Genomic DNA, 19,619 nt, shown 5'->3' with positions numbered 1-19,619 from the left:
GATCTCCAGAACCAGCCACAACCATGCTGAGACCACTCTCCACACGCATGAAGGTACCGGCAGAGGAACAAAGGCATGTAGGTCCCGGGGCTGAGATCTCCAAGCCTGCTTGGATTGGGGCTGAGCATCCTCCACTCAGATCCCCCATCTTCCAGTAGGTAGGCGTTATACCCACCAGTTGCCACCGGCACCACGTGGTCCCATCAATGGCCAAAACTCAGCTCTTGGAAGAGAACAACACAGAGTCTCCCGCCCCCGCACCTGGCTGTCCTCACCCTGGGCCCCCTGGAGGGGTCGGGTTGAGTTTCCCTCCTCGCCCTGAGTAGAGCTCCGGCAGCCAAAACTTCCAGAACCAACCAAGCCATGCTGAGACCATTCTCTACACATCCGGACAAGCCTCATGCATGAAGGAAATGCCAGAGGAACCCAGGCATGTGGGTCCCGGGGCCGAGATCTCCAAGCCTGCTTGGATCGGAGCTGAGCATCCTCCACCCAGATCCCCCATCTTCCAGTAGGCAGGTGTCATATCTACCAACTGCGAACTGCGGTTTCCCCAGCGCCAGGTACTCCCATCAATGGCCAAGACCCAATAACTATAAAACCCAGCTCCTGGAAGTGCAAATGCGGCCATGCAATATCTTATTATCTCAATGTTACTTTGGAGAACCCAGCAGGCTACCGAAAGTATCCTGTCTGCATGGCAGAGTCTGGCAAACTTCCCCTGTCGTACTCAATATGCCAAATACCAGTAACATTGATAGGTCTCATTCCCCTACCCCTCAAAGAGCATTGAATATGGCTCTTTTAAAATCTCAGGAGTTACTGGTACCTGCTCAAGTCAATCAACGAACAACAGGATGATTGTGATCCTGAATATTAGACATAAAATTGAACAGAACAATGCCATTTTCTTTTTCTTACTAATTATATTGAAAATAAGTTAAATACATTTGTTAAATATCATAAATAGTTCTAAAGAGACGTGTAGATATGTAGTAGTATCTTTAAGACCCAGATTACTAATAACTTTTATGGAAATATATGATTTTAAAAATTTTCTTTTGTTAATTTATATATGTTATTCTGAGATAGTTTTATTAATACTTATTAAACAAATTATATTGTTTCAACATAAGATGTCATTAAATATAGTAATATTTGGAAATTAGAAAACCTACTTATAATTATCACTAATTTTCAAAATAAAATAGTATAAAATTGAGTCATTTGTAAATATGCAGGCTGAAGAGCTAGTTATTTTTTCCTGCTAAACGAGTCCAGTATTTGGTCAGAGTACTTAATAGTATTTGTTTATGTTTTGGATATGTGTATCCTCTTTTAATGATGTTGTTGCTACATGCAAGAATATCCTGGAAGTTGTAACAACAACAACAAAAAGCTATTGATTTAAAATCACTGTCACTGTCCTCCCGTTGTTCATCGATTTGCTCAAGCGGGCCCAGTAATGTCTCTATCGGAGACTTTGTTGTTACTGTGTTTGGCATATCAAATACATCATGGGTAGCTTGCCAGGCTCTGCTGTGCGGGCGAGATACTCTCGGTAGCTTGCCAGGCTCTCCGAGAGGGGCGGAGGAATCGAACTTGGGTTGGCCATGTTGACTGAGTGCAAGGCAAACGCCGTACAGCTGTGCTATCTAAATTAGCAAGCTTAATATTAAAATTAATCTTTAATACAATTGTTCACTTGTAGGATTTAAGGGAATTTGGACTACATTAGAACTTAAAATAGTTCTCTGTTTTCTTTCTCTTAAAGAAGAGGTTAGAGAATGTATAGTGCTTTGATTTAATTATGTAGGACAATTTTAAAAGCTAATTAAAATAAATGTCTGAAAAATCAGAAAATAATTCAATGAATCCTTTCACTTTTCATGCAAAATGCTACTTTTTTATTATAATATGGATTTTTGAAATGAAGACAGAACTTATTACAAATGTCAGAGATTTAATTTATTTTATATAGTAATACCTATCACCCATGTTTATAAAACATATTTATTACTAAATTAAATTTTATAGATGCAGAGGCACAATGTTAAAATGGTCAATGCTATAGTGATGGAGGTGAAGAAATATCATGTATTAAATGAATCAAAAGCAATGGAGACATTGCACAGCAGGTAAGGCATTTGTCTTGCACAAAACCGACCCTGGTTCAATTCCCAGCATCCCATATGATACCCTGAGCACCACCAGGAGTGATTCCTGAGTGCAGAGCCAGATGTAACCCCTGAGCACTGCCAGGTGTGACCCAAAAAGCAAAACAAAACAAAAAAAGCAATGGTTAACTTCATTAGTCTCAAAATTAACAGAAAAATGAAGCGAAAGTATCTGCCTCAAGTCTAAATTAATCAAAATGACATTAGAGAAGACATAAATAGAAGCAAGAAGACCAGGAAGAAACAACTCTAAATAAGTTATTGATTATTGATCTTGAAATTGGGGCCACGCCCAGTAGAGCTCAGGGTTTATTCTTGGCTTTGCGATTATGGCTCACTTCTGGCAGGCTTGGTTTACCATATGGGAGTCAGGTATTGAACCCCCTGATCAGCCAGCCACATGCAAGGCATGCAAATAAGTGTCTTACCATCTCTTCAACTCCTAAAATAAAAAAAATGACAAAATTACTTAGAATAAAAAAGATAGGACTACTAAAGATAATTCTCATTTAAAATATACTAATAGTAAGCACTTAATCACTTAACTTCCCATTAGTCATCAATTTGCTCGAGCGGGCGCCAGTAACGTCTCCATTTGTCCCTGTCCCGTGCTAGTGTAGCCCAATGGCATCTGTTCACTCTGGGAACATGAAGAGACTCAAACCGATCGTTCATGATCTTGACGAAGAAGTCTGACCATCTGGTAGGTGGGCGGCCACACGGTCTTTTGACATCCCGTGGAATCCAGTCAGTAACAGCTCTAGTCCACCGGTCGCCTTTAAATCTCATTAAGTGACCAGCCCATCTGATTTTTGACACCTTGGCAAATGAGACAGCATCCCTGATTCTTGATCGTCGACAGATGTCAGAACTCCAGATTCTTTCTCTCATTTGAGTGAAACGTGATATTCCAAGCATAGCTCTTTCTATTCTTCTTTGGGAGACCTGAATAGTGTTCTCATCTTGTTTGCGTAGGGCCCAGGTCTCTGAGGCATATGTTAATGCAGGAAGAACAGTGGAATCAAAGAGATGTGCCCGGAGCCGGAGGTTCTTCGTCCCCTTAGCTATTTCTTCGACGTTCTTGAAGGCATTCCAAGCTGCTCTCTTCCTCCTGCGCAGCTCGGGTGCCAGGTCATTTGTCATGTTGACTTCTCGACCTAGGTACACATTGCTGTTGCATTCGGAGATGTTTGTTCCGTTGAGAGTGAATGGGGCATCAGGAACGAGGCTGTTTCTCATAAACATTGTCTTCGTAAGATTCAGCTGTAGTCCTACCTTTCCACACTCACGGTCAAAGTCGGCCAGCATTTGTGCCACTTGGCTAATGTTTGGTGTTATTAAAACAACGTCATCAGCAAAACGGAGGTGGTGTAGTTGCCGACCATCTATCTTCACTCCCATTCCTTCCCATTCCAGTCATCGCATCATGTTCTCGGGGGTGGCACTGAAGAGTTTCGTTGAAATGGTATCACCCTGCCTCACCCTTCTCTTGACATCAACGATCACTTCTTTGTAGAATAGTGAGATCCTGGTAGTGAATCCGCAGTACAGCTCACGGAGGATCCTGATGTATTAGGCTTGAATGCCCTGATTGGCTAGGGCTTCAATGACCGCTTCTGTCTCAACAAAATCAAAGGCCTTCTTTAAATCAATGAACGTTAAACAGAGCGACATCTTGAGCTCCCGAGAAACCTCAATGAGCTTGGTTATCATATGGATATGGTCGATGGTGCTGAATCTTTTGCGGAACCCGGCTTGCTCACATGGTTGTCCTTCATCTAGTGTTCTGCCAATCCTATTTAGGATGACTCGAGTGAACAACTTGTAGATGACAGACAATAGGCAGATCGGGCGATAGTTGCCAATGTCATGGATGTCTCCCTTCTTGAACAGTAGTACGGTCCTGCTGGTTTTCCATTGGGATGGAACCTTGCATTCAGACAGGTAGCGAGTGAGGAGCTGAGCCAGTGTATTGATGAGTACTGACGGCAGGTTCTTCAGGTGTTCAGGTCTGACCTTGTCTGGGCCGGGTGCTGTTTGTTTCTTTATCGACAAAATGGCGTGTTGGATTTCGGAAGGGAGAACATTGGGAATGACATATTCATCCTGTGGAATTTGGTATGTCGGCAAGTGGACATGGCTATCGAAGAGATTTGAGTAGAAGTCATGGATAATCTTCTCCATTGCCATTCTGGAGGATGTGATAGATTCATCAGGACGTTGGAGGGCAGTCATCTTGGTCTTGTAGTTGGCGTAGGACAGGCGGGCGTTACAAATACTTTTCCCGGCTTCTGCCACATCTACCCGTACTTCTGCTCTTCTCTCTTTGAGGTCTAGCTTGATCGCATCTCTGCACTGCTTTGTGAGCTCGGATGTTAGCTTGCAGTTGCCTGAGGCATGCGCCAAACCACGCTGTTGAATTAGCTCAAGAGTTTTCGAAGATAGGCGATTTTTTGTGGCTATCTGTCTCTTGGCGTTCCTCGCACATAGATGGAGGTGCTGAACCAGTCGATCGTATTCCTCGTCAATGTTGTCAACAATGGCATCTTCCCATGTTGCCGCAATAGTGCCAAAGAGTTCCCAGTTGGTGGTTGTTCTGGGAGGTCTCTTTTTGAACTTTGCAGCCCTTTCTCCCTGCTCTGTGAAGTAGAATTTTGCACGAAGGAGACGGTGGTCTGATCCCGTTCGAAATTTTGGGACAACAGCGACATTGGTCAGGCAAAACCGTCGATTGAATATGATGTGGTCTATTTCGTTGTGGAATCGTCCACCAGGAGACTCCCATGTCCATCGTTTAGATTCTGCCTTCTGGAACTGTGAGTTACCATGGATGGTCTTGGTAGACATGATGAACTCAGACAGTCTCTCACCCTGTTCGTTCCATTTTAGGCCATGTGTCCCAATGTGAAGTTCTTCAGCTGATCTTCTCGGTCCTATCTTGGCCTTAAAATCACCCACAATGATCTTGTAGAAGGTGTGGTCTTCTTTATAGAACTTCTCCAGCTCCATGTAGAACTTCTCAATTTCCCCTTCATCATAATTGGATGTTGGTGCATAGACAATGAAGATAGAAATTGCAGGCAGTGAGCCACATCTATTCAAATGTAAACATCTGATTCGGGTTGTTAGGCATTCGAATGAATCAATGCTCTTGGCCAAATTTGTGTTGACAAGGACACCGAGGCCTCCGACACCTCTTTTATCGCAAGTTCCGAGGAACAATTCTTCTCCAGTGTCGAAAACGGCATGGTGAGATTCGTGCCTTCTTGTCTCAGTCAGACCAATGATGTCATACTTGATCATTCGCGCTTATACCATCAGGTCCTCGATGGATGCATCTGATGCTAGCGTATGTGCATTGAAAGTACAGACAATCATTTTTATCTTCCTTCGTTTTGGCAGCCTAGGTTGGCCTTGAGATTTTGTCGGCCTCTCCTTTCTCATCCTTCTCAGTACTGCCATGTCGGTGAAGCCTTCAGGGTCAGGTGAATGAGACCAGTTGTACTTACTGGTTTTGGCACATCGAATACACATATTGACACATATTGACACTACCTCCACTACCCAGCCGTCGCCACACTCCAGGACGCTTTCCGGACCCATCACAAGACACTAAATACCCATCTTCTGGAATTGTCATACCGTATTTGATAGGGTTCAAATATGGTAACACCTACAAGGGTGATTAGAGGTCGCCGGAAAATCCTCTATCCCTCTCAGAAAGACTGGCAAGCTACCGAGAGTATTCCGCCCACACGGTAGAGCCTGGCAAGCTATCCGTTGTGTATTCGATAACTAATAGTAATAAATTCAATTTAATAATGAGAGGCTAGAGTGATAGTACAGTGACTAATCTGGGTTCAACCTCCACCCCTGTACCATGAGCCCAGGAAGAAGCCTGCCAAAGAACCAGAAGCAGGCCCTGAGCACTGCAGGGTGTAGCAAGTAAAAATAATAATAATGAGGGCTGGAGCTATAGCACAGCGGTAGGGCATTTGCGTGCAGCCAGCCTAGCGGAGCCGGGTTTGATTCCTCCACCACACTCAGAGAGCACGGCAAGCTACCGATAGTATCTCACCGGCATGGCAAAGCCTGGAAAACTATCTGTGCCATATTCAATATGCCAAACACAGTAACAAGTCTCAAAATGAAGACATTACTGGGCCTGCTCGAGCAAATCGATGAACAATGGGAGGACAGTGCTACAGTGCTAATCCTCAAGATGATAAAAAATATTATAATATATTGGCAGACACTGGGTAGTAGTCAAATGGAATTTTCACAAAGGTGGAATAATAATGACAGGTTAGACAAATATCTTGAAAATCATAGTCTCATGAAGGAGCTAGGCAAAAAGTCTATATGGTCCTGGCTGTGCTCAGAGATGGAAGGATGGGTATTTGATCATTGTATAATTGAAACCCAAGCACAAAAATTTGTAAGTCTGCAACTGTACCTCATGATGTCTCACTAATAAAAATTTTTTTAAAAATCATTAACAAATTTTATATAGCCATATCACTCCTCTCAAATTATAGTGCCTGTTGAACTCTTTGGTCCCCTTATGTAACACTTGAGGCTAAGCCATAACACTCTCCTTCCCTCAAGTTTCTTGGTTTGTTTCCCACCCTGACGCCACCTGACAGTGTTCTGGGATTATCCAGTACCTGTGCTCTTGAGTGACCCCTGGTGGGAGTTGGGGACGATACAAGGTTCCAAGGGGAAGCAAATGCAAGGCAAGCACTGTCTCATGGACTGTCTCTCCTGCCCAAGCAGGTTTTACATATGAACTGCCATATTCTGATGTTAACTGAAATGAATATGTACCTGGGAAGTGAACTCAGAACTTAGAACGAGATATTTGTTAACTAAAAAGAGAAAAAAATGAATGAGGGCAAGTTCACAACATTTGCATTAGTTGCTATCATCATGGATCTCATTGGAAACGTTGTGAGTTTTGAAGAGCTGTCAGTACTCATGCAGTCAGGAAGACACGTTTTCCAAACTTCAAGTTTTTGATTGAAAGCTCAAATTTTATTGGTACCAGTAAATAGTGTCAGTTTTAATTCTTTGAAGTGACAGACTCACTCCGTTCACTTTGGAGTATCTGTCAAAAATTTGAAAAGAGGAAAAAGAAATTTAATAACAGGTCATTCAGAGCCTAACACAGGTGGTGAGGTGAGGAGAGGAAAGTCAGATGGTTCTCATTATCCCAATCCTTGCAACTTTGGCCTTGGTGTGTAGGCAATTACATTCTCGGAAAGATATCTGACTCGTTCTTTAGAAATGAAGACAGCTCATCAATTTCTAACATTTTTAGTTAACTAAGGGATGTTGGATCTACAATGATCTTGTTTGTGAAAATGTAACCATAGAATTTATTTTAATTTCTTTTCCTAAAAGTTCCAGGATAGATGAAAGAGAGAAATCAGGCCATTATCTGATGCTTCTATTTCAGTAAATCGTAACCATGAAAGGTAGACTGTCGATTTTTTGAGGTGTCTTTTTGTCTGGATCCCAGGGTAGGTACAGCAAGACAAAAAACTACAGCTATTAGTATGCTCAAGGACACAGTCAGAACAAAGACATTCAATTGCAGATCAAAATGCAAAAATTTTGTTATCGATTATCTCTAATAGCTCATGACACCCATCATAAATTTTCTTCTTTAAAATTACCTCCTTGTTTTCATGCCTTTGTCTTTGAAAATTAAGATCAATGAGGCACTTCTCAAAAATCATTGGGCCAATATTCCTATTTTGATTATATGTGTGTGTTTATTTACTTATTGAATCACCACGAGATAGAGTATAACAAAGTTATTCATGATTGGGTTTCAGTCATACAATATTCCAACACCCATCCTTCCACCAGTGTAATTTTCCAGCACCAATGATACCAGTTCCCCTCCCACTCACTAAATATCCCCCACCCCAGCTTTCCTCTATGCCAGACAAATCTCTTCTCTCTTTCTCTTTCTTTTTCTCTTTCTCTTTTTCTCTTTCTCTTTCTCTTTCTCTCTCTCTCATTTCAAGCATTATGGTTTGCAATATGCATGCTGAAAGATTATCATGCATATCCCTTTACCTACACTGAATTACTGTCCAGAGTGATCACTGTCACTGTCACTGTCCTCCCGTTGTTCATCGATTTGCTCGAGCGGGCCCAGTAATGTCTCCATTGGAGACTTTGTTGTTACTGTGTTTGGCATATCGAATACATCACGGATAGCTTCCCAGGCTCTGCTGTGCGGGTGAGATACTCTCGGTAGCTTGCCGAGAGGGATGGAGGAATCGAACTCGGGTCGGCCATGTTGGCTGTGTGCAAGGCAAACACCCTACTGCTGTGCTATCGCTCCAGCCCCATCCAGAGTGATCATTTCCAACTATTGTTGTCATACTGGATCCTCCTCTATCTTAACTGCCCTCCACGCCACACACACTTGTGATAATTTTAAGCCTTGACCAGTACTACTGGTCCCTCTTTTCCTTGGCCTTAGATAATAGTCTCATACTATTGTTTCTTTTATATCCCACACATGAATGCAGTCATTCTATATCTGTCCCTCTCTTTCTGACTCATTTCACTCAGCATGATACTCCCCATTTTCATTCATTTATAAGCAAATTTCATGAATTATAATTTTTCCTAATAGTTGTATAGTATTCCATTGTGTACATGTGCCATAATTTCTTTATCTAATTGTCTCCAGTCCATAGAATGGGAAAAAATATTCACTCACTACCCATCTGATAAGGTAAGGTAAGGTAAAGGCCCTCCCGTTGGTCGTCGATTTGCTCGAGCGGGCCCAGTAACGTCTCCATTGGAGACTTTGTTGTTACTGTGTCTGGCATATCCAATACTCTCGGTAGCTTGCCGGGCTCTCTGAGAGAGGCGGAGGAATCGAACTCGGGTCGGCCATGTTGGCCGCTTGTAAGGCGAACTCCCTACCGCTATGCTATCACTCCAGCCCACCCATCTGATAAGAGGTTAATATCAAAGATATACATGTTACTGCTACAACTTACAAGAAAAAAATTCAACCTCACCAAAAAATGGGGAGAAGAAATGAACAGAAACTTCCTCACAGAAGAAATACAAATGGCCAAAAAAAAGACACATGAAAAAAAATGCTCTACATCATTAATCATCAGAGAGCTGCAAATCAAACAATGATGAGATATTATCTTACACCACAGAGATTGGCACACATCCAAATTAAGAAAAACAACCAGTGCTGGTATGGTCACAGAGAGAAAGTTACTTTCATTTATTGCTGGTGGGAATGCTGACTGGTCCAATCTGTGTGGAAAATATGGACATTCATCAAAAAACTAGAAATTAAGCTTTCATTTGTCCCAGCAATACCACTTCTGGGAATATACTCTGGGGGTCCAAAAACACACAGCAGAAACACCATCTGCACTTCTATGTTCATTGCAGTGTTATTCACAATTAATATGTTTTAAAAGAAGATTTTTGTTAAACCCCCAGATTGAACACAGCTTTCAATGTCTTAACAAGGTCTTATTTGGGACCTAACTTTGGACACTAGAGTGAATAAAAGTCAGCATAATTCAACTTGAATACAATTTTATCTATATCTATTGTTTTATTTTTATCTTTTTCATTTCTCATTTCACAAAGAGATGTGAAAGCTTCAAAAGTTGTCTACTACCCAAGAAAATTTAATCATCGTTATATCAGAGCAATAGTGATTCCAGGCACCTGTCTGTCTTTGTTTTGATTTGATTCCTACACTGTTGGGACTTATTAATCAGAAACAGAGGGCAGTGGCTAAGTCACCAGGAACTCTTGGCAACTACCCTGATTTCTTTTCTACCAGTCACACACTGACATTCCCTCACAGGTGAAGGACCCAATTGAGTTACCCCAAAAAATCGGGGCTGTTCAAACCTATTCCTGCCCTGCTCAGGAGAGCAGTCTTTATATATATATATATATATATATATATATATATATATATTTTATAAGATAGTTCACAATATTTGATGACATTTAATATTCAAACACCAATCCCACCATTATACCTTCCCCCCCACCATATTTGGGATGTTTCCATCCCAATTCCCAATCCCTGTCCCAAAGCAGAACCTAAATAATATATTTTGCATTGTTTGTTATAAAAATCTGCTGAAAATGTTACCAAAAAATTATCCATAGAGAAAACAGTGTGAAGATTGTTCTATTTTGGCAAGGGCTATTAAAACATTCTTTAGGGTACCACTAATATGTTGTTAAAGATTGAGTGATGTGAACTTGTGTACATATATATACACAAAAATGTATATATATATAAGAAAAAATGTATATATATATGAAAAAATGTATATATATATATACACATTTTTTTTCTTTCTATGGTTGGCTGCCTACTATTTGAACCCCATCAAACGTGGTATGATACTCTTGGAGAATGGGTAGGAAGTGTCTTATGATGATTCTGAGTATGGCGGCGGGTAGTTATAGAGGTTTTTGGCTGCTGGAGCTGGGTCCCTTGGGAAGTGAGAGCTCTTCACTGGGGTGACCCAGTGAAACAGCCTGGCACAAGGACCAGTGGCATGGCTATGGCGGGCATCATATTGCTACCCTTCAGAGGAAAAAACCCTGCGATCTGGATGGTGGCCTGTGTAAACTCAAAATGAGAGCAGCGATCTATCTCTCCCACCACACGTGTTTGGTAGTCTCTGGCTGATTCTCCCACCCTGGAGAGATTGATGGCGATGGGTAGGTGAAGGAAGGAAAAGAGGGCCAGGCTGGTTCGTGTCAGTTGCAGTTTATTCCATTCCCATCTCCATTCTCCTCTGATTCTCTTCCTGCTTCTTCCTCCCCGATGCTACTTCATTCTCCTTCTGGCTCTGAAATCTGGATCCTGATCCCCCAGCCCACTCTTACAGTCTAGTTATAACCCCCAGCATTATAAAATAACAAAATTACAAAATTTGACTATGACACAATTGCATAGCTCAATATTCTAAGTATCTCTGTATCATTAAACCAGAGTTGATTATTACCAGCAACAAAAACCTATAGAAAAATAAGAGTGTGGCCAACGTTTATTATCAATAGTAATATGAAACATGACAAATACGTTCTAATAAAAAATAGATGTGACCTTAACAATAGACGTATCCTTGCCATAAACTTATCACAGTATTTAAATCCATAAATGAAATGCATAAATAAAATAATGTAAAATAATTTAAAATCCATAAATAAAATAAAATAAAATTCATAAATAAAATAATGCAAAATATTTATTTTTACTGATGTTAATTTGTTTTATCTTTTAAGATGGAAAAGCTCTTATCCCTATTACTCCTACCAGAATAAAATATAAATGTTTCCAAATGCAATTAAAATAATTGCATTGCAATATTTTAAATAGCAAATCAATTGTATGACCCCTTGAAATTTGTCAACAACAAACATGTGAGAATAATTTTATGAATAAATAATAAAAAACTATCCAGAAAGATAGTATCATGTATAATGGTAAGGCACTTGCCTTGCAGGAGTTGAGCCAGATTCAATGTCTGCATATGGTATGCCAACTACTGATATGAGTTATTCCTGAGATAGAACTAGGAGTAAGCCCCGAATGCTGTGAGGTGTGGTATAAAACAAATCAAAGATGGGGAGGTAGGGAAGAGAGAGGGAGAGGAAAATAGTCTAATTTTATGCTCTGCTATTAAAACAAATCAAAATACAAATATCTGCAAGCAAAACTATCCAATGCAAATAGAGTGGTCACAATGGACCAATGAATGTAGTTTGTCAGATGAATATTCAGTGATTGAAATAGCTATCAATTTAAATTCTCACTTTGAAACATAAGCTCCATAAAACACAGGAAAAAAGGGTTAAATGTTATACACTAAACTGAGTGATAAATGATTATTAAACACTGATTAGGAAGAAAGATTTTAAAATATAAAATCAATGGACTACATGGAGTTCTACTCCTGGTTTTGCCCAAGATCATTTTATTACAACAGTACTGTAGGACTGTAGCACTGTATTCCCATTGTTCATCGATTTGCTCGAGCAGGTCCAGTAACATTGTGAGCCTTGTTGTTACTATGTTTGACATATCAAATATGTCACGGGTAGCTTGCCAGGCTTTTACCATGGGGTCAGGTAGCTTGCCTGGCTTTTGCCCGGTTCTCTGAGAGGGGTGGAGAAATTGAAATCTGGTCGGCTGGGTTGGCCACATGCAAGGCAAACGCCCTACTCGCTGTGCTATCACTCCAGCATACTACAACAGTACACCCAAGTGAAAAGCAATGAAATCTCGACTGCATATTAAAAACTACCAACGAACAAAAAAATAGTTTTAGAAATTTAAATGTCAACATTTAAAGGTAAGTGATACCAAAGAAATAAGTGGTTATCTTTATTCTTTATTGCTATCTTGACATTTCTCTTGAATCATTTTATAATTTATTAGAGGTTATAATCAAAAGTCCAAACAACAATAGCCAATAAATGTATATATATATACATATATATGTATATATATATATATATATATACATATATATATATACTCGGCAAGCTACAGAGAGTATCTTGCCCACACGGCAAAGCCTGGCAAGCTACCCATGACGTGTTCGATATGCCAAAAACAGTAACAAGTCTCACAATGTTACTGGACCCACTCGAGCAAATCGATGAACAATGGGAGGACAGTGACAGTGATTGTATATGTGTGTGTGTGTGTGTGTGTGTGTGAAAGGTTAGAATTTATGACTATGAATTCAGCAAAGAATTGAGAGATTTAATCCTACAAAAGAATTATTCCATGTTAGATATACTATCAGACCTTAAGCAGTGAGATATAAATGAAAACACAAACAAATAGATTAATCAAACACAATCTAGAGCCCAGAAGCAAAGCCCAGAGCAGCTCTGTGGTGAAATGAACAAAGGTTATGCAAAGCCAGAAAGATAAAATTTCAGTGAATTGTTAGGAATAACTAAACAATCATACACCCAAAAAATGAACAGAGGTGACTTTCTATTTTTCACAGAAATCAACTGAAATGAATTATGGAAATTGAAAAACTGAAATCCTGGAAAGTAACATAAGCAATGCCAATGTTATTCTGGCACCTTTTTAGATACAGCTCTAAATCTATGATAATTGATTAGATAATATGATAAATGGGACTTAATATAAATTAGTTGTTGGCTCTACAAAGAACAATGGCAAGAGAGCTGTTAGGCAAGTGAAGGAATGGAAGAATACACTTATAAAAGACATTCTGAAAAAGTATTTTCAAATATATACTAGTAATTCTTACACCTCAAGAGTCCTTTGAAATAAATTGGTCTTGGGATGAAGAGATAGTGCAGGGGTTAAAAGACTTGCCTTGCAAGTAGCCAGCCCTGGCTTCATCCTTGGCATGGCACCACAGATGGCCCTCAAATCCAGCTTTGCAAGGACTAATCCTGGACAGAGAGGGAGGAAGAAACCCAAGCACTGGGAAGTATGCCCCATCTGTATCCTGAACGACAATAAAGTTTAGACAAAGACCTTACAGATATCTTATCAGAAAAGAAAAACAGATGGTAAGTAAGCATGTGAAAATATGCTCCATACGTATTATTGGGAGAACAACACATTAACACAATGAGACACTGCTAAATGCTTCTTTAAATGATTGAAATCTGAAGCATCAAGGGCTGTCAAGAATATGAGGCAACAGAAAGTCTTCATGTACTGCCGGAGGGAATGCAGAATGGTGCATGGAACTTTCTGACAAAAACAAAATATACTACTCTCCTAGAATTCAGCAATCAGGTCTCCTGGGACTCACAGAAAGAAGTTGAAAATTATGTCCACACAAAACCTCCACAGAGTTATTCATAATAAATTTCTCCACAGGTTCTAGAAGTGGGAAAGCAAGCAGATGGGCTTCAGTAGATGAATGAATAAATAAACCTGGCACATCCAGACAACGAAAATGAGCAGTCAAGGAAGGAAAAAAAAATTTGGGGCAGTGCTACCTAAAGATGGCTTGGTAAAACAATCAGTGTTTCAGTTGTAGGATATCTTGTAAGGGAATGAGTGCAGAAACAGAGTACATGTTAGGGGTTACCACAGATGTGTGATATGTTTCAGAGTGGATGTTGTATGTTCAGTGAACTGACTTTGTGTGTGATGTGAATTACAATAATGAATATATCACTACAAACCATTCAAACTCATGGAGTGTGCTAAGGTAATCTACAGATTCTTTTTCCTTAAAGTGTGTCGATGTAGACTGATTCTTGCAATTAATTTACTGTTATATTGCATGATGGTAATCGGAAAGGTTTGGATATGTGGAGACAGAGGGATTATGGGAAATTTCTGTACTATCTTTTTAATGTTCTTGGAAACCTGAAAGAAGAAATTTTATTTTAAGTTCTATAGAAAAGAGCCTACAGACTGGTGAACCATAATTTTCAGGTGAATCTTCACCAACTTCTAATTTACGTTTCAGAAGAGGGCAGTCAGTGCAGAATACATCCTAAGTAAAACTAAACAGCCTCAAGAGCTTCAGGAGAGAGATAGAAAATTTCATGGATTGACAAAAGTACAATTTTCTCCAAAACTTTTCTCATTTAAGACTGTAGAATTGCTCCACACTCTCGGCAAATACTAAGAATCAAAATAATCTAAGTTTTAGAAAGCTCAAAGCCAGATTTAAAGTCATTCTATGAATGGCTCGAAAGTGCTTGCACCATTTCAGACTGAATACCTGGAGATACATGTGTAGGAAACATTATTTCACCCAGAATCTCTTTACCATTTTTGTATTTATTGCTGAGCATCAAAACAAAATTACTAGATAGGCTTAGTGAGAAGCCAAAATAATAGGGAAAAAATGGAAAATTAAGATACATAAATAAATACAAAGGGGATTCTAATATATATTAGTTGCTTGATAAGTTTGTTAAAATCATTATCTAAAATTTAAAAATTTACAGGTGACAATATGGAAAACTCCACCCAGGAATCACCTTAGGAAAAGACAAACAAGTGTTTAATAAAAATAAATCAAAAACTGATTCACTTATGTCAAATTAATTTGAAAAAATATATACTAGAGATAAATATTACTATGTTAAAACTCAAATCTGTGTGATGAGCTTGAAAGTATTGACATTTTCAATTAGCACAAAAAAGGTGTAATCTAAACAACATATGTGACAGAACAGATCAGAGATGGGACAGAGACAAAGGAGTGATTATGCAGAGAAAGATGAAGAAATAACAGTTAAACTTCTGCCTAGGAAAAGAAGGACACAGGAAAACAAAGAGTTCTCTGGTCCCAGGTAAGGGGGAACGGGCTTTTATCTATATAAAAGTCTTGACAAACAAGCTCACAAACAACAAAGAACATTTTTAAGAAATATAAATGAGATTCAGTTTCTTCTAGCAAGACCTTTACTGGTAACTTGTGTAAAGTCTGGGCAAAATTCCTGAGTTCTGCAAGATCCATAAAGGTAAGTTCTAAAAGGAAGTGCTAAAGACTCGATGAGCTCTGAGGAGGGTTTGCTAACAGGATGTTTCTAGTCGTAATGGCTGTTTGTGTGAGCATGATTATCGGCCTCCACCGCTTCTGTGTAGAGGATGTGTAACACTAGACTCCAGCCTGAGTCATTACCCAAACAATATGTAAGCTTAAACAGAAAAATTTCAAAAATAAAATGAAAATTTTAAATCAGGACTAGAGAGATGGTGAAGTGGGTAGGGTGCTTGCTTTGCAGCCAACCAGTTTCAATAACAGTATTCCAAGTCCACTAGCAATGATCCTAGAGCACAGAGCCAGGAATAAGCTTTAAAATACCATTAATGTGGCTGGAAAACAAAAGGAATTTTTAACCAACTAATTCTAAAGAAATAAAGAAGAAAAAACATCTATATGTTAAATTTAAGTTTATTACAGTGATAAGGCTAAAAGCAAGTGAACCATATTGTCCACTTTTAAAATAATCTATCAAAGTCCTATTAACAAGAAACTTATATAGGACAATACTTTTCAAATATGTCTGTGTCAAAGAAACACCTAAAGAAGAAGAACCCAGGCTACTGGGAAAAGACATTGAAAATAAAGTCCCAATGTACAGATTTGACAGATAATATAAATCAGGAGACAAAAATCATTATTTGGGATTAAAATTCTACTATAAAATTCAATATATTTTACTTAGGACATGCATTTCTAAATATGTTTAAAATGTTATAGCAACATGCCAAATATCTCCCAAGAAATAAAAACTAACCTCAGTTCTGCTCTTTTTTTTTTTAATTTTATTGAATCACAGTGAGATAGTTACAAGCTTTGATGTTTGGGTTATAGTCACACAATGATCAAACATCCATCCCTCCACCAGTGCACATTCCCCACCACCAATATCCCCGGTATACCCCCCTTTCCCATCCTCCCACTGCCTCCATGGCATTATGGTTTGCAAGACAGACCCTGAGAGGTTATCATGTTTAGTCCTTTATCCACTTTGTGCACACATCTCCCATCCCGACTGATTCCTCCAGCCATCTTTTTCTTAGTGATCGATCCTTCTCTATTCCAGCTGCCTTTTTGCCTTTGCTCAAGAGGCAGGCTTCCAGCTATGGAGCAATATATCTGTCCCATGTATCTACTGTCCTTAGGAGTCAGCCTCATGTTATGTTGTTATGTTTTATACTCCATAAATGAGTGCAGTCCATCTATGCATGTCCCTCTCTTTCTGACTCATTTCACTTAGCATGATACTCTCCATGTGTATCCATTTATAAGCAAAGTTCATGACTTCATTTCTCCTGACAGCTGTATAGTATTCCATTGTGTATATGCACCAAAGTTTCTTTAACCAGTCATCTGTTCTAGGGCACTTGGGTTGTTTCCAGATTTTGGCTATTGTGAAGCTAAGCTAAAATCATCTTTAAGGATGAAACAGCACTGACCATGCAAGTGGAAGCAAACATGAACAAATGGGACTACATCAAACTGAGAAGTTCTGCATTTCAAAAGAAACCATGACCAAAATACAGAAAGAGCCCACAGAATGGGAAAGAATATTTACCCAATACCCATCTGATAAGGGATTAATATCCAGGATATACAAGACACTAGTAGAATTGTACAAGAAATAAACCTCCAACCCCATCAAAAAATGAGGAGAAGAAATTAACAGAAGTCTCCTCAAAAAAGAAATACAGGGCACGAGCGCGGGAGGCCTCCTGCTGGGTCGCAGTCACAGCTGCTCTCCATGGAGGGAGCATAGGCGGTCCCGGTCCACGGGAGAGAGAACGCAGATGCCGAGAAAGGTCCAGGTCCAGGGAGAGAGACCGGAGAAGGAGCCGTTCTAGATCCCGGCACAGAAGACACTCCAGATCCCCAAGAGGACATAGATCTACATCTCCTTCCCCTTCCCGACTGAAAGAAGAGATGATGAAAAGAAAGAAACAAAAGTCACAAAGAGCAAAGAACAGCAGATTACCGAGGAAGATTTAGAGGGCAAAACTGATGAAGAAATAGAAATAATGAAATTAATGGGATTTGCCTCCTTTGATTCTACAAGAGGGAAAAAGGTGGGGGCTCTGTAAATGCCTATGCCATCAATGTGTCCCAGAAGAGGTAGTACAGGCAGTACATGAATTGAAAAAGTGGATTCAACAGACATTTGGATTTCATGGCATAAGAATTGTTAAAGAGTGAGTTTTTCCCCCACATCTTGATCAAAAGAGTGGATTTTGTATTTGTATATGATAGACATCAAAACAGGATCACAGTCCTTCTGCCTAGTAAAGTAAGAAAACTTTATTTATGATGTGTGTAGTTCACTTACCTTGCTGAAGAGAAGAAAGGTTAAATACTACGTTTTCTCTATTAGGAAATACTTTTGGGGATAATTATCAACCCTCTTGTTTTGTCCTTATTCCTGTGGAAGCTATACATGTTTTCTTCTTGGATACTCATTAGGACTTTATAAAACACATAAAAGTAATTTGGATGTAAGTTTCTCAAATAAAGCAATATTTCTACCCTTTAAAAAAAACGAAATACAAATAGCCAAAAGGCACATGAAAAAATGCTCCACATTGCTAGCCATCAGGGAAATGCTAATAAAAACAATAATGAGATATCATCACACCACAGAAACTGGCACACATTCAAAAGAACAAAAGCAACCAGTGCTGGCATGGATGTGGGGGAAAATGCACACTATTTCACTTTTGGTGGGAATGCCCACTAATCTAGCCTTTTAGGTCTGCTCTCTTTTTTTTTAATTTCTTTTTTCTTTTTTTTTAAAATTAATCTATTTTTTTATTGGCTGGAGCGATAGCACAGCAGTAGGGTGTTTGCCTTATAAGCAGCCAACATGGCTGATCTGAGTTCGATTCCTCCACCCCTCTCAGAGAGCCTGGCAAGCTACCGAGAGTATCTCGCCAGCACGGCAGAGCCTGGCAAGCTACCCGTGTTGTATTCGATATGCCAAAACACAGTAACAACAAGTCACATGATAGAGATGTTACTGGGCCCACTCAAGCAAATCGATGAACAACAGGAGGACCGTGACTGTGACCGTGATATTTTTTTATTAGTGAAACACCATGAGGTACAGTTGTAGACTTATAAATTTTTGTGCTTGGCTCGCAATTATACAATAATCAAGTACCCATCCCTTCACCAGTGCCCATTTTCCACCACCACAGGTCCCAGTATCCCTCCCACCCCCATTCCCCCATCCCACCCTGCCTCTGTGGCAGGGCATTCCCTTTTGTTCTCTCTCTGTTTTTGAGTGTTGTGGTTTACATAAGAGGCATTGAGTGGCAATCATGTTTGGTCTATAGTCTACTTTCAGCATGCATCTCCCATCCTGGGAGTATCCTCCCAACACCCTTTATTTGGTGCTCCCTTGTCTATTTGAGCTTCCTTTTCCCCTAGCATGTGTGGCTGGCCTCCAAGCCATGGAGCAAAATTGCTGGTACTAATCTCGGCCACTCTTGGGTGTTAGTCTCCTATTTTGTTATTTTATGTTCCCCAGATGATGCAATCTTTCTGTGTCTATCTCTCTCTTTCTGGCTCATTTCGGTTAACATGATACTTTCCATGTAGTACCTACCACTTGTATGTAAATTTCATGACTTCATCTTTTCTAACAGCTACATAGTACTCCATTGTGTAAATGTAACAAAGTTTCTTTAACCAGTCATCTGTTCTTGGGCACTCAGTTTTTTTCCAGATTCTGGCTATTGTAAAGAGTGCTGCAATGAACAAACAAGTGCAGATGTCACGACTATACTTTTTTGCCTCTCTGGGATATATTCCCAGGAGTGGTATTGCTGGGTCAAATGGGAGCTCAATTTCTAGCTTTCTGAGAGTCATCCATACTGTTTTCCAAAAGGGCTGAACCAGTCGGCAT

The 19,619-nt window shown here is 39.7% G+C and overlaps 1 pseudogene; it reads left to right on the top strand.

The window, feature by feature from the left end:
- The first annotated feature begins 15,414 nt into the window (after positions 1 to 15,414).
- On the top strand, positions 15,415 to 17,894 carry LOC130023377 (U4/U6.U5 small nuclear ribonucleoprotein 27 kDa protein-like; annotated as a pseudogene).
- The last annotated feature ends 1,725 nt before the right edge of the window (positions 17,895 to 19,619 follow it).

Source organism: Sorex fumeus, unplaced genomic scaffold (assembly GCF_029834395.1).
Source record: "Sorex fumeus unplaced genomic scaffold, SorFum_2.1 ptg000024l, whole genome shotgun sequence".
Classification (NCBI taxonomy): domain Eukaryota; kingdom Metazoa; phylum Chordata; class Mammalia; order Eulipotyphla; family Soricidae; genus Sorex; species Sorex fumeus.
Note: the sequence above shows the minus strand (reverse complement) of the source record. Positions and strands in the feature narration are given on the sequence as shown.